This window comes from Gorilla gorilla, chromosome 11 (genome assembly GCF_029281585.2).
Source record: "Gorilla gorilla gorilla isolate KB3781 chromosome 11, NHGRI_mGorGor1-v2.1_pri, whole genome shotgun sequence".
Classification (NCBI taxonomy): domain Eukaryota; kingdom Metazoa; phylum Chordata; class Mammalia; order Primates; family Hominidae; genus Gorilla; species Gorilla gorilla.
The window spans coordinates 90,754,642-90,770,606 of NC_073235.2; the positions used below are offsets into that span (position 1 = coordinate 90,754,642).

At 34.9% G+C, this 15,965-nt stretch overlaps 1 protein-coding gene across 29 annotated transcripts in view; it reads left to right on the forward strand.

Moving 5' to 3' along the window:
* Positions 1-15,965, forward strand: part of GULP1 (GULP PTB domain containing engulfment adaptor 1) — a 304,220-nt gene that overhangs the window by 20,620 nt on the left and 267,635 nt on the right. For 2 of the 29 annotated variants that reach the window (XM_055380366.2, XM_063695047.1), the window contains exon 2: positions 8,422-8,510. The exons of the other annotated variants lie outside the window; for them this stretch is intronic. The gene's annotated coding sequence lies outside the window, so the exon portion shown is untranslated. The remainder of the gene's footprint in view (positions 1-8,421; positions 8,511-15,965) is intronic. 29 annotated transcript variants of the gene reach the window in all.

Sequence of the window (15,965 nt, forward strand, 5' to 3'; positions counted from 1 at the left end):
ATTCTGATGGAAAAATAAAGAATTGAGAGAAATACAGCATTAATATAGACTTCTAACTACACTTGTAGTGAGGTCTTTATAGACAGCTCCTTCAATGTAATTCAAAAACACCATACCTAGATTTGCTATTGTCTTTCTGTTATGTCATATCTCTTTATGTTTTTTTCTTTAAAATACCTAAGTACTTTAGAAAATATCTAAGACTATTTTTTTTAATTTCTCCTAAAAAAAAAACCCAGATATATGTTCAGAATGTGCAGGTTTGTTACATAGATATATGTTTTCCATGGTGGTTTGCTGCACCTATTGACCTATCCTCTAAGTTCCCTCCCCTCATCCCCCATCCACCAACAGAACCGGGTGTGTGTTGTTCCCTTCTCTGTGTCCATTGTTCAACTCCCACTTATAAGTGAGAACATGTGGTATTTGGTTTTCTGTTTCTGTGTTAGTTTGCTGAGGATGATGGCTTCCAGCTTCATCCATGTCCCTACAAAGGACATGATCTCATTCATTTTTATGGCAGCATAGTATTCCATGGTGTATATGTACCACGTTTTCTTTATCCAGTCTATCATTGATGGGCATTTGGTTGGTTCCATGTCTTTGCTGTTGTAAATAGTGCTGCAATAAACATCTGTGTGCATGTGTCTTTATAATAGAATGGTTTATAATCCTTTGAGTAAATACCCAGTAATGGGATTGCTGGGTCAAATGCTATTTCTAGTTCTAGATCCTTGAGGAATCGCCATACTGTCTTCCACAATGGTTGAACTAATTTACATTCCCCCCAACACTGTAAAAGCGTTCCTAATTCTCCACAGCCTTGCCAGCATCTATTGTTTCCTGACTTTTTAATAATCGCCATTTTATTGGCGTGTGCATTTCTCTGATGGTCGGTGATGTTGAGCTTTTTTTCACATGCTTGTTGGCCACATGAATGTCTTCTTTTGAGAAGTGTCTGTTCATATCCTTTGCCCACTTTTTGATGGGGTTGTTTGTTTTTTTCCTGTAAATTTGTTTAAGTTCCTTGTAAACTCTGGATATTAGACCTTTGTCAGATAGGTGCATGGCAAAAATTTTCTCCCATTCTGTAGGTTGCCTGTTCACGCTGATGATAGTTTCTTTTGCTGTGCAGAAGCTCTTTAGTTTAATTAGATCCCATTTGTCAATTTTGGCTTTTGTTGCAATTGCTTTTGACGTTTTTGTTATGAAGTCTTTGTCCATGCCTGTGTCCTGAATGGTATTTCCCGGGTTTTCTCCTAGGGTTTTTATGGTTTTGGGTTTTACATTTAAGTCTTGAATCCATCTTGAGTTAATTTTTGCATCAGGTGTAAGGAAGGGGTCCAGTTTCCATTTTCTGCATATGGCTAGCCAGTTTTCTCTGCACCATTTACTGAATAGGAGATCCCTTACCCATTGGTTGTTTTTGTCAGGTTTGTTGAAGATCAGATGGTTGTAGATTTGTGGGGTTATTTCTGAAGTCTCTGTTCTGGTCCATTGGTCTATATGTCTGTTTTGATACTAGTACCATGCTGTTTTGGTTACTGTAGCCTTGTAGGATAGTTTGAAGTCAGGTAGCATGATGCCTTCAGCTGTGCTCTTTTTGCTTAGGATTGTCTTGGCTATATGGGGTGTTCTTTGATTGACCATGAAATTTAAAGTAGTTTTTTCTAATTCTGTGAAGAATGTCAATGGTAGTTTGATGGGAATGTCATTGAGTCTATAAATTACTTTGGGCAGTATGGCCATTTTCACAATATTGATTTTTCCTATCCATGAGGATGGAATGTTTTGCCTTTTGTTTGCATCCTCTTTTATTTCTCTTATTGAGAATTGGTATTTTATTTTATTGAGAATTGGTATTTTATTGAGAATTGAGAATTTTATTTATTTTATTGAGAATTGGTATATAGTTCTCCTTGAAGAGGTCCTTCACATACCTTGTTAGATGTATTCCTAGGGAAAATGCCTAACTAAGGCTTTTAAACTTTTTTCTTCTTTTAAAGTTTCATAAAAAGGAAAATTAAAAAAAAACAAAATACATATAAAATAATTATTAAGTAACATAATAAGACTCCATTCTTGGATCTAGTGCTGACATGAAGTCTTAACACTGCCTGTAGAGTCATTTTTAGTCATTTTTAGTTGTGGATTCTTTTGAATTTTCTATATTTTCTATATAGTTCTTGGTACCAACTGGATAGCCTTCAAGTTACTTAATCTGTCTATATAAAATGGAGGTCACTTTGGTGAGAAAAATCTCTTCACAAAAGTTTCCTAACAAAATACTAGTAATACAGTAGGGGAATTGTCTCTGTCCTTAAGAATCATTTTTTATAACTTGAAATGTCAAAGTCAAACTTTCTCCTGTGCAAATTTTTTCTTTTAATTGTTATCCTATAAAGTGAAAAACAGAACCCATGTCCTAGTGTCCTAGATCTTTATCCTCCCCCTCTCCATTTTTCATGATTTAGTTTCTTGCATACTCAACAACCTCTCTCCTCCCACTTGCCCAAGGTCACACAGCTAGGATGTAGGCTTCAGCCAAATTTGTAGTCAGCCAGTATGTCTCCATAACTTGTGCTTTTACCGACTACAATTTTTTAATAAAACTAACTTTGTAAAACCTCCTTTGGCTCCACAGGCTAAGTAGATTATACTGTGCTCTGTTGCCAGCCCCACTACACTTTCTTTATGTACCTTTTAAATACATTACAGTAGTCTCCCCTTAACAATGGTTTTGTTTTCTGCAGTTCCAGTTACCTCCGGTCAATTGTGGTTGGAAAATATTAAATGGAAAATTCCAGAAATAAACGATTCTTGTTTTAAATTGCACACTGTTCTGAGTAGTGTGATAAAACCCCACACTATCCCCTGCTTTTGAATCATCCCTTTGTCTAGCCATCCGTGCTGTCTGTGCTCCCCACCCATTAGTCACTTAGTAGCCATCCCGTTATCAGATCTGCTGTCTTGGTATAGCAGTGCTTGTGATCAGGTAACCCTTATTTTACTTAATAATGGCACCAAAGCACAGAGTAGTGATGCTGAGAATTTTAATATGCCAAGAATAAGCCTTGAAATGCTTACTTTAAGTGAAAAGCTGAATGTTTTCAACTTAATAAGGGAAGAAAAAAAATCATATGCTGAGATTGCTGAGATCCATGGTGAAAACTAATCTTCAATCCATGAAATTGTAACGAAGGAAAAGAAACTCATGCTAGTTTTGCCATCTCACTTCAAACTGTAAAAGTTATGGCTGCAATGCATGATAACTTTTATTACAGTATGTTGTTGTAATTGTTCTTTTATATTAGTTATTGTTAATCTCTTACTGTGCCTAATTTATAAATTAAGCTTTATCATATGTATCTATAGGAGAAAACATAGTAAATATAAGATTTGGTGTTATCCTTGGTTTCAGGCATCCACTGGGGGTCTTCAGATGTATCCCCTGCAGATGAGGGAGGACTGCTGTATAGTGATATTTTTCTGTCTGTATTGTGGCCTATCAGAGTCTGTTTCCCAATGTCTTTGTTTCAGACCTTTGAATTTTTTGTATTTAATCATTGTCTTTATAGCACTTAGCATACTACTTGATGTTAAGAAAGTACAAAATAAAGGTTTCTTGGATTAATGAATACAGTAGGCCCCCTTCATCCTCAGGAGACACGTTCCAAGATCCTCAGTGGATGCCTGAAACCACAGATAGTATGTAACCCTGTATATACCTGTACTATGTTTTTTCCTGTACATACCAATCTATGATAAAGTTTAATTTATAAATTAGGCACAGTAAAGGATTAACAATAATAACTAAAAGTAAAATAGAACAATTATGGTAATATACTGTAATAAAAGTTATATGAATGCTCCCTCTCTCGGTCTCTCAAAATATCTTAATATTTTCAGACTGTGACTGATTGAGGGTAATTGAGCCACAGAAAGCAAAACTGCAGATTAAGGGAGGCTATTGTTAAGTGAATGAATGTAAGAAACACCAAGAAGAAGCAGGATATGAGTAAACTGCTGCTATGAAAGATAAAAAGAAATAGTTGTAATGATGGCGATTACCATTTAGGGTAAAACGTGGAAGAGAAAGCCATGATATTTGATCTACAGTTAGAATGAAATTTTATTTATTGCTCTGAATAGAATGTATAGCTCTCTTTTTGCTTGTATGCCTGATACAACAGAGAAAAGTAGAAAGACTCCCTTTTACAACTCATTTTCTGTTTTTGTAAAGGCAGATAAAACTGACAAGTTTCATCCTGTGACAAGAAACTTCTAATATATTTGAAGAATTACAGTCTCTTTGGCTAGCAACTACCCTCTTTATGGCCTTTCACACTTTTTTGACTTTTTGTCTACTAGGTTGTTTGCTTTCTGGTAGATTTTTTCATTACAGTTGCACACTCACTTCTGTACATTTTCTCCATTTGAGTGTCCCAGGTCCTGCATTATGTCACTTCTCTACTGAAAACCTTCCACTGGCTTCCAATTCGTATAAAGGAAGAGTAATTACTTGGGAAGTCCCACATGGTATGGCCTCTTGATGCCTTTGTGGCCTCATTGCTCACTGTTCACACAGTGCCCTGACTGCTCCTCCCCAGCTGTCCCTTATGCTTCACTTTTCACCTCCTGCTTTTTCCTCGGAAGTCATCTTCCTGGGAAGCCTACCCTTACCTCCATATTTAAAATTGCAACTCCTTGGTATTTCCCATTAATCCTATTTTAATATTCTCAGTAGTACTTATCACCTAATATACTATATCATGTAATGATCTGGTATTCTTAATATTTCTTATCTACAAGAGTAGAATCCCCATAAAAGTAGAGATTGCTGTGCATTTGTTTATATTCCTAGGAACCCAAAACCTATAACAGTGCCAGGCATGGTAGGCTTTCAAATATTTGATGAGTGAATGAAGAAACAATAAATTCAAGATCTCATTTCCTTTAAAGAAAACATGCCTCATTGAAAATGCTTATATTAAAATATGCCTTGGGAAGAACTGTGAGAAAGATGCAAATGTTAGATAATGAATTGGGAGAGGGCCACACCTGCACTTAACCCTTCCTCTGTTACCTGAGTGCCACTACTTAGCAAAATCAGTTTTTATCTCAGAGACATTAGCAGAAAACAAGCCAAACTCTCCCCCATGATGTATGTAGCCCTGCACAATCTGGCCTCAGCCACTTGACTACCTCATTTCATCCCATAGGAAGGAATTACGTAATTTTTCATGGCTCGTTTGATTTCCTAAGATTATATGTATGCACAGATGTAGGTGAGGACTTTAATCCTAAGAACATGGTTCTTTTCAGATTGAATTGCAATTTTCTCCTGAATGAAATAGAAAACATATTTTTACAAGATATACTGGAAGTAAAGTGATAGTCGACACAATCTAGTCAACTGGGATTTTGATTGATGATCTGGGGAGTCTAAGAAGCAGTGACAACCAGAGAGAAATATATTTAGTATAATTTAATAATAACCTGATTTGCATGTTTTTGTCTGTTGGAGTAATTACATAGATTTATCTCTTATATCTTTACATTGTTTTATTTTTCCAGATTATGGTGCAGTCTGTCAAATGTTTATGTGTTGAAAAGGCCACTTACTGATAGAGTATGAGAAATTCAGAGTATACATGTTTTTGATGTATTTATTGGTGCCATGTTAATGGATAGCTTTCCTTGGAAAGTTGGGGAGGACATAGATTTTATTTATAATGTATAATTATATACTTAATCATGACTATATAACTTAAAATATTATAAACATGTATTTTAAAATATGCTATTAAGTGAATTAGTGGGTTTTTTTTATATTGTGGCATATGTATAGTGGATCGAAGATATTAGATGGAATGAGAAAAGTTTTTCTGAGAGTAAAACTATAGTTCCATAAGTAGATTGATTTTATGATCACAGCTTTTTCTTTTCCAGTTTTTCATTGTTCATTTTTGGTACCTTGGCAAACTAATCTTTAGTGTCAGCCAAAATTTCACTTGGCTATTTATTGTAAATTGCCCTAATTGATGAGTGAAAAAACTTTTGATACCTGCCTAATCTTAGTTGGATGAAATAACTGATTTCCTTCTAATTAATTTTTGCTCCATAAAATGATATGTTAATAAATGAGGAAAATCAGTCATCATCTAGAAAGTGCAGTTATTCTTGTTCAGAATTAAATAAAGCAGAATGGAGAAAATGCAAAGCATTTTTTTGACTGTTGACTGACTATCGCTATATATGTTATTTTAGTGAATCAGAGTAAGTCTCATAAAAGTTGTAAAACATTTATGGGATCCATTTCAGAGGGTATATAAATTTTTTATAGCTAGTAGGAAAATTTCTAAGTCCTTTTAACATGCCCAAATGTGCTGTTGTTATCAGTTGTTTTATTTTCAGACAGATAACAAAAATGTCAATAAAATTCCCAGTAGTAACAATGGTGTGCTGATGGTATTCAATTGTTCTTTTCTTTCAATAAACTCCATATATGGAAATGTAGCTCAATATGAGGCAGAAGGTGGGACTCAACAGCGGAGACAGGGCTGGGACACCGGATCAAATTGAGGACTAGCTAAGGCAAGGAAGGGGCAGAGGCAGCTTTCCATAAGACATGCCCAGCAGTGCACCATATTAGTTTATCATTGGCATGGTGAGTTACTATAAGTTATTCCCAAGTTACCACTGCTTTCCGTGGGAATGATCCAACAACCCAGGAGTTATTACCCTTTTCCTAGAAATTTCTGCATAATCTGCCCCTTAATTTGCATGTAATTAAAAGCAGGTATAAATATGACTGCAGAACTGCCTTTTAGCTGCTATTCTAGGCGCGCTTCCTGTGGGGTAGCTGTGCTCTGCAAGGAGCAGTGCTTCTGCTTCTGCTGTACACTACCACCTCAATAGAGGCTCCTACCATTGTCATGCCTTTGATTTCTTTCCTGGACAAAGTCAAGAACTGTCCCAAGCTAAGCCCCAGTTTGGGGGCTTGCCTGCCCTGCATTGAATACATTATTTAATTTATGGGTGATATTTGTTTTCTAAAAATTTTTAAATCTGTGGAATAAACTCTGTAGAATTTCTTTAGCTAGCAAATTCCTTTATTGGGAACATGATTAAAGCTGTTATTGTAACTGTTGAACAATTTCTATATTATACAAAGCAAGATATTTGCATTAAATGTTAACAAGCTATAGCAGAATTTTTGCATCTTGCTTTTGGGAAAGCTTATTCTTTGTAAAAATAAAAGTTTTTACACATGAATGCATTCTAATTATAAAAGATTCAAACACAAGACAGAGAGAGCAAAATAGGAATGTTTACCCTCATGGCCCCCTTACACCCATGTCCCTCAGAGGTAAAAACAATAGTTTAGTATGCATTATTCCAGTACAAAATTTTGACCATTTTCAGACTTGTACATCTTGATGTTAATACATTGAAAGATGGAATCATAGTGTATATTCTTTTAACTTGGGTTGGAGGAGGTCAGCATACTTTGGAAATAAAGAGATTTGATTTTACAACTGAAGGTCACCCTTTATTATTTGGACAAATCTACCCAACTAGCTACCACTGCTAGCACCTCATAGGAATGGGAAACATGACTATGAGCATATAAAATAATTGTGTTAAGTCAGGTCATTCATCAACAAGCCAGAAGTGTAGCTTAAATAGCAACCCTTTTTCTTTTATGGTTGTTTGCCAAGTTTGCCCACAGTCCTTGTGTATGTGTGTGATCATTACTACAGCATGACCCCATATTGCATTTCTCATATTAGCCATAAATACTTATTACAAAACTTTAGATTTTTATTTTATTGATTCAGAGCTCTTTTTTTGTCCTATTCTTTCTTTCATTTGATCTTTTTTGCCCTTTTTACTGTCTTCTATCATTGAGCTTAATATCTTGGAGTATGTTTGATGGTGATAAGTTGAGTACGGGGTTTCCCAGTCTTGGCAATATTGACATTTTGGGAAAGACAACTCTTTGTTGTCGAGGGAGTGGCCCTGTGCATTGTAGCATGTTAAGCAACATCCCTGGCCTCTACCCACTAGACACCAGCACAGTGCCCCTAGTTGTGATAATGCAAAATGTCTCTAGATGTTGTCAAATGTCCCTGGGAGGCAAAAGCATTCCTAGTTGGTGCCAAATGTCCGCTGGGAGGAAGACCATCACCAGCTGATGCCAAATGTCCCCTAGGGAGCAACACCATAGTGGTAGAGAGCCGAAGTTTATTAGCATCTCTAAACTCATATAGTATTTTTTGGACATATTTTTAAAGGAAAGGTGGCTATCCCTGAAACATAATGTGTTTTGAAGTATAATTAAAATTATCATAAATACAACAGTATTGAACCTTCACTCCTTATGTGTACAATTGACTTTAACGTCCTTGGCAGTAGGTATGTATTTGCTGCATCGTTACATGGAAAGAATATTCACTGATGAAAAAGTCCTCTCCAACTTGAAAGAAATGTTTTCACCTATCTCTGTGAGTATCAGTAACCTGGTATAAGACCTTCTTTCCTATGTCCTGACAAAAGTTTATACAGCACTTTGACTCTTGGTATTTTACAAAAATGTATGCGTTTGGGCTATAGCAATGCAATGCAACATATAAACATATTTTCTGAGAAGCATGTTTTGTTAAAAAAACAAAACAAACAGGCTTTCAAAATAGATGCTGCATCATAAAGTTTAAATATGTATGGATTTTCTATACATAATCCTTCAACATTCATCCTCTATGTGAATATGGGCAATCTTCAATTTAAATGGAAATAACATAAACTAAAATTTTAATATTTTACCTAAAATTTGCAAAACTCAGTAATGTTTTAATAACAAAAACCTTATCTATGTACTATCTAGGATATGTTTTCAGACATGTTAATCTTTGAAATTAAAAATTTTTGTACTCTCCTCCTCCAGAAAAAAAAAACACCTACAAAAAGAAAAGAAACCAACTGTCCTTCAGAGTGAAATTTAGACTACTTCAAAAAAACAGTTTCCTGTATTTCTAGACTTAATGGTCTTATTTCCGCCCTTGGTATATATTCATGTTTAATGAATTTCCTGTTGACTTTAAAAGGAATTTCTACTATAGGCTATTTTAAAAGAATTACCTATTTCAAGCTTTTCCTGGCATGTGGTTAAATCACTTCCTTTGAAGAAACAATACTCAACCTTTTTTTGAAGTTAAAATTTGAATGCGAAATTCAAGCATTGTATTGATTTTAATGGATCAATTTATTTTTCTGTCTTCAACACACCAATCTTTATATCTGTAATTTCTGATTCTGCTTTTATAATTTCTGTTTTTAACTATGTAAACCAATTTCAAAAGATTTGAAAATGGCATATCCAATAGATGAAATGTTTTCTTTGTAAATTAATATAAACCAAATTCTAGATATTGTTGTTATATTTGATACTAATACTGAGTCTAATACAATAGACCTGATTTTTCCATAAACTGGGATTGAGTAGAAAACTACTAAAAGATAACGTTTTGATGAAAATATCTGTGGCACTAAGTTTAGTGTGCTAACATGGTAAAAATGTTTTTCACATATAAGATTTTATTGTATTACTGGCACTGTTTATCACTTGTATAGATGTATTTTTATTGAAATAAACTTTTTAAAAACTTAAATATATTTAAAGGGGAAATATAGTCTTCTATATCTTTTTTTTTCAGTACACATTAAATAGTAATGTAAAAAGGATCACAGAGTTAAAAGGTTACTCAGGTAGCCAAGCATGGTGGCTCACACCTGTAATCCCAGCACTTTGGGAGGCAGAGGCGAGCAGATCACCTAAGGTCAGGAGTTTGAGACCAGCCTGACCAACATGGTGAAACACCACCTCTACTAAAAATACAAATTAGCTGGGTGTGGTGGCAGATGCCTGTAATCCCAGCTACTCAGGAGGCTGAGGCATGAGAATCTCTTGAACCTAGGAGGCGGAGGTTGCAGTGAGCCAAGATCGAGCAAGATTGTTCCATTGCACTCCAGCCTGGACAACAAGAGTGAAACTCTGTCTCAAAAATAAATAAATAAATAAATGAATAAAATAAAATTACCCAGGAATCACTTAAAATTATCTAAAGTATCACCACTGAGTTGATGGGAAAAAATTTGTGCATTACAAAACTTGCCCTTTAATTTGCAGGGGTTTCAGGTTTTAAGTAGGAATCATCAACAACGTGATCAAAAATTCTTCTGCTTCATTATTTTCAAATTGTATACACAGTGTTCTCTGTACAGTGTATTAATCATTGTAGAGTATAATTCAGTATGCTGCATTTATATTTTAGAGCTTTTTTTTTTTTAGGGGTAGAGGAAGAGGTTGGCATTGGCTGCTAGTTGAGGTTGTAAATGAAGAAACAATATAACCTCGTTAGTTTGTCCTATTCCCATGGCATGAACTTTGTAATACCTTAGAGAGAAAGAGAAAGTTAAAGCTGATTTCAGCTTAATTCTAGATCTCCTCCAAATGGCATTAAAATAGTTTATAACGTGGCTGGATATAATAGTATTCATGGTGGTTTGTTATCCAAATTTGTAGCTATTCTTTTACCAGGTATTTCTGTCGCTATTTCTCAGTTTCTCACAACACTGCAATTCTTCTCTACCTTTGTTATTTCAGCTGTTTTATAAAGGTTTATTTTCGAAATGTATATTGACTAAAGTTTCTTGTGCCACTCTCACTTAGCTCTTTGTGGTAAAGGTCACATTTATTTGAAGTTGTAGACTTTATGGCTGAGTAGTACGTCAAAGCCAGCCAGTGTGCATTCCCACTACTTTCCTGACCCTGACTTTGGCCTTCAATACCTCTTGCCTGTGGCTTGAAATTCTTTTCTCCCAGTCTTAGATATTTTCTCACTCTTGTTCATGGCAGCCCTGATCATGTTTTATTCCGGCCAAAAGCCTTCAAAGTTCTGCCTTTTGTCAAGACATCTTTATCTTTACCCTCTATTTGCTCTAACATCTGCACTGTGCTTATGTTCTCATTCCTCCCCCTACTTGATACAAACTGGACAATCACTGCATCCTTAGGAGATTTTACCTTTGTGTTTGCTGTCCTTTCTTCTCTTCGTTGAGTTTTCCTAAAAACCAATATAAATTTATTTGTCTGTAAATATCGACACTCTTCCAGATCCAGCTCACATTTTGCCTCTCACCTTAAGCTGCTTGGGTTCTCTTTTAATCCTTTGCAGACAGAGTGAATATCTCCTCTTCTCCCTGAATTGCCATTGTACTTCCTGCGATTTTATTTTATTTCATTGTATTTTACTGTGTTGTAGCTAGATTGCAATCTCAGCACAGAAGAAAGGCATGGGTTTTAGAGTCAGGTATATCTAGTTTTAGATCTGTTCCCTTTGTAACTGCCCTGAACATAGGCTGTGCTGTGGTACATATTCTTTTATATTCTAGGGACTCCACTCTTTGCATGCACAGTTGCAGTTGGCAATAAATGTTTAAAGGATGAATAACCACTTATTCATGAAGGACTGTTATTTTAATATTTATTTAAACAATATCCTGAAGAATCCTCAATGTTTTTGCTGCCCACAGAGAAATCACTTCCTTCTCCAAAAAGTATGCAGTTAAGGAGTTTGTGAGTGCAGATTGAATGAAAATGTGCCATTAAGGAGATATCTGAAGATATGTGTGTGTGTGTGTGTGTGTGTGTGTGTGTGTATGTGTGTACAAAGTTAGGGAAAGGGAAGTTTGCTTTTACTATCGCTATTTTCGTATTTTGTTTTTTTCAGTTTTGTATGTGCTCATTAAATGTAGTCATTTAGAACTATTATAGCTGTGGTCACTTATGAATCCTAAGGCCAATTTCAAATTTTTGAGTGGAGGGGATTGCTGGCGTATCCTCTCAATTTTGCTCTCTCCTCTATGATTTACCTTCTGGGCAGCAAGATACTAGACAAGAAAAATGTCACAAGTTTGCAAATAGGCTATGTGAAAAGTTTTATTAATTTTAAATAATTGTGTCATATAGTTAGGCTCCTGAATATACTAATTTGCTTTTATGCCTTCTTATATTTTCAAAACCATGTGCTTAGCATAGCAAAATTTAGTGCTAGATATATTTGTCTTAAACTTAGTCCAAGGGCCTAATGAGAGGAATAAGTAAATAAGGATTTAATTATAAGATATCCTAATGTCTAAAGAAGGCCCTCAGTCAGAACCCTCATGCTGCTCATGCACAGAGATGTCTGTGATTACTCTGACCACTCTTCTTGTGTTTACTTAGGACTACATGAGTAAATGACTGAATGTCAGCACTGTTAATTAAATTTGTTGTAGAGTCTCTGATGCCCCTGAATCATTTTCCAGGGAACATGCTGTTACTAAGCCTCTAAAAATAATTGCTTAGTGAACATATAAAATGCCCATAAACTTTTCAATGCTCTATCTTCAAGAAGAATAATATTCAGAAGAGCCTTCTTTTAAATGACAAATGAAGATTTTTCCCTCCCTTATTAGATGCCTGTACATTTTAAGTTGAACTTTAAAGACATTGAATATAGTGACTTAAGAACCTTTAATTTTTTACTTCAGCTTAAGTATTTAAACAATTTAAATTGATATTTAAGAAATATTTAAAAAGTTAAATGAAATATTAAATAAATTAAATATCAATTTTATTATAATACCCTCCCTTATTAGATGCATGTATTATTTCAACGGTTGAAATATCAATTTTATTTAGAAGTGTAGGCTCATTATGTTTCAAATTTGAGGAAAGACATGAGTTTTCAGATTGACATTACACTCTGAGTAAAATAAAGATAAATCTAAATATAGACACATCATGATAAAACTACAGAACCTAAGGAATTAGGAGATGATCTCAAAGGAGAGAAAGACATTATCTACAAAGGAAGAAGTATCAAAACACAGAATTCAGAAGACATTGGTATAATGTATTCAAGCACTATTAGAAAACAACTGTCAACCTGGAATTGTATACACAAGTAGTCTCATAGAATGAGTGCAAAATAAAGATATTTTCAGACACACACACACACACACATACACCCACACAAAAGAAGTGTAGGCTTATTTCTAATTTACTGAAATCAATCACAAGTGTATTGGTGCTAAATGAAGCTACTGCATACCGAAACTTTTATTGATATGTAGTTTCCAAAACTCAGTGAAGATATTTGAATATTTGTAAAAGAGATTATACCAAATCATGTTGATAGTCTAATTTGGGAGAATCTGGACCATCCAAGCTTGCCAGAAATGTATGAGGTCATAACAGTATTTGATGAACTCCTTAGAGAATGCAATGCAATTTCTGATTATATTTCAGACTAGTGGCTTTGAATATACCAGAGTTATTAAAAGGAGGACAAATAAAATTTTGCTGTTGTTACTTCATGCCTTGTTCAATCTCGCGTTAAGTCTAGCCAACTAGAATTACTTAAAGTTTGATTTGTTGTTTCTGTCAGAAAAAAGATACGATATTCGTAATTTAAGCAAAATATTTTTTTCTGATTTGGGTGGTGATAATAAAACAAAACATTCTGGTGAATTTACTTTTTCATTATTAGTAATTATTATCCTAGCTATAATTTTTTATGTTTAATTTATAGGACCACTATGGAAATTTGTAGACCGGTAGAGCCAGTATATTCTAAAGCTTCTCTTGGCTTTTTATCCTATCTCCCTTTGAGGTATTTTGACTAATAGAGCAGGGAATAAAGAGAGAATGGCAGTAACTCTCATGGGGCTTGACTAGGATAGAATCACTAGCCAACCTTCTTACTTGGCACATTGACACCACTTTTATGTAAAGGTGAATTTTAGTCTGAAAATTATGTAATGAGCATAAATGTTTATCAGCACTTAACTCTTCATAGATCCTTGATTTCTGAGCCTCTGAACCAATGCTTTTGTTGCCACTCATTTAGTTATTATTCTTGTATGCATTGTTCCAAGTGATAGAACAATGTAGCAGTCATATATGTTCCGTATCCTTAAAATATAGTTCCAGAAGAATTGTGTTTATTACTTTCTTTGCAGTATTCTACTATACCAGAGTGGGTTTTTAGTACTTCCTGACTGCTTTAAATGATGATTAACCCTACTCATCTTCTCTGCTTCATTTTTGTTAGCTTATTCTTTAAATCTGTTGGATCAGAACCTAGCTCACCTGGTGGGATACTTGAGGTTTTCTATATTTTACATTATGCATATTAAGTCCAGATCTAATATTTCATTATACATACTATCTGTGTAAGCTTTAAGAGTTTAATGATAAATTAATAACAGATATTTTATTATTTTGTACATCTACTATTGAATATTTGATACTTTACTATCTTTAATTTTTAGCAAAATCCTGCAAAAATAAGTGAAATGTTTTACAGATTTAAAAATGAGGCTAAGAGGATTAAAATAGTTTGCCTTTTAGATAGTAATACCTTCCTTATTGGGTTAATGTGAGGATTAAGATATATATCTGAAGCAGCTCACCCAAAGCCTGGCACTGAGTAGTCCCCCAACAAATGAAAATTGTTGTTGCTGTTGTGACTCTTATCAGTGCCAATGTATGAGCTAGTGGTATAGCTGTGGTTCTGTCTGATCTGAATCTAAAATCTATGTTGATTATATTTGATACCTTTTGAATTTAAATTCATTGAACACTTGATATAGTTTTATTTATTCTTCTTATGTAGCAGTGTTCTCAATTATTTCAAAGAAGCTGTGTTAATGACCTTCTGGAATACGTTTCCATTATTGGCTTTAGCTTCCAAAGCAGTCCAGTAATGATTAGGGCTGACATCATGTTTCATACTGATGACACTCTTCCTAGAAGCTCTGCAACAGATGGTGGCCTTTGTGTAGACTCAGCACAGTTCTCCTGGACTATGCTCCTGACTCAGCAGAATTCAGCAGACAGTCTGTACAAGGCATCGGTCTGTGGTGGAGAGACTTATCTGGAAAACTAGCAGGGAAAAAGATGCTAACTAAAATGGGTCGAGGGCTCTAGCTGAACTCTATTCTCTGTGTGGCATTTTGTGTCAGACTTAAAAACCATATGGCCAGAAAGCTCTTTCACTGTAGGGCCAGTTAGCAAATAGCCTGGTGTCAGATTCTAGATAAAGCACAAGTTTACATTTTGCATTGAGAACATTTTTATCTGAGGCCTCTGTGTTTTACAAATGCACATGTGAAGGCAAGATGCCTACTGTACAGAACATGCAATTGATGAATGCCCTAGGGAATAAGATAAGGAGATGAGATTCCTGTACCAACATAGGGCTCTTTGTTTCACAAGTTTTCATCATTTTGGACAGGATTATTTGAATCTGGCAATAGATGGACAAGGCTCTGCTCTGCTTGTGCCTGTAAATTGGGAATTATTTCCTTGTGACATATGGGAACATTTCTTTGGGGGAAAAGAGAAGTGTGTTTACTTTTCTCATGCTCCTTACAAGTTTCCTTGGGACTGGTCAGATGACAAAACTGTCAGTGACAGGACTGAGACTGTAGAGGCTATTTACTATGAAGTTAATGGACCACTGGCTTCAGGGCTCCTTATTTTTTCAGGCTGTGTCCAAGACCCTGCATCTTATTCACATGACCATATGTAACATTTGCAATTAAGATGATTTAAACATAATCAGGTTAAACTGTGTACTTCTATTTGTCATATTTCTTTTAGTGTAAAAAATGGTGTTAGAGTGGACATGGACAATTTTGAATTCTGGCTAATGGGATGCTGAGTTAGGGATACATTTATTTTGCCCTTTGTAGAATATTTTGGTGTGAGCCATATGAAAGTGTCATTTTTTGAGGTTGAAAATGATGGAGCATTGACAATTTCACATGGCCAACCTAATATTTATGGTGGTTCAAAATTAGTTCAGTGTATAATGAAGTTATTTCTGCTGTTCTGGTAAAGAAATGTCTCC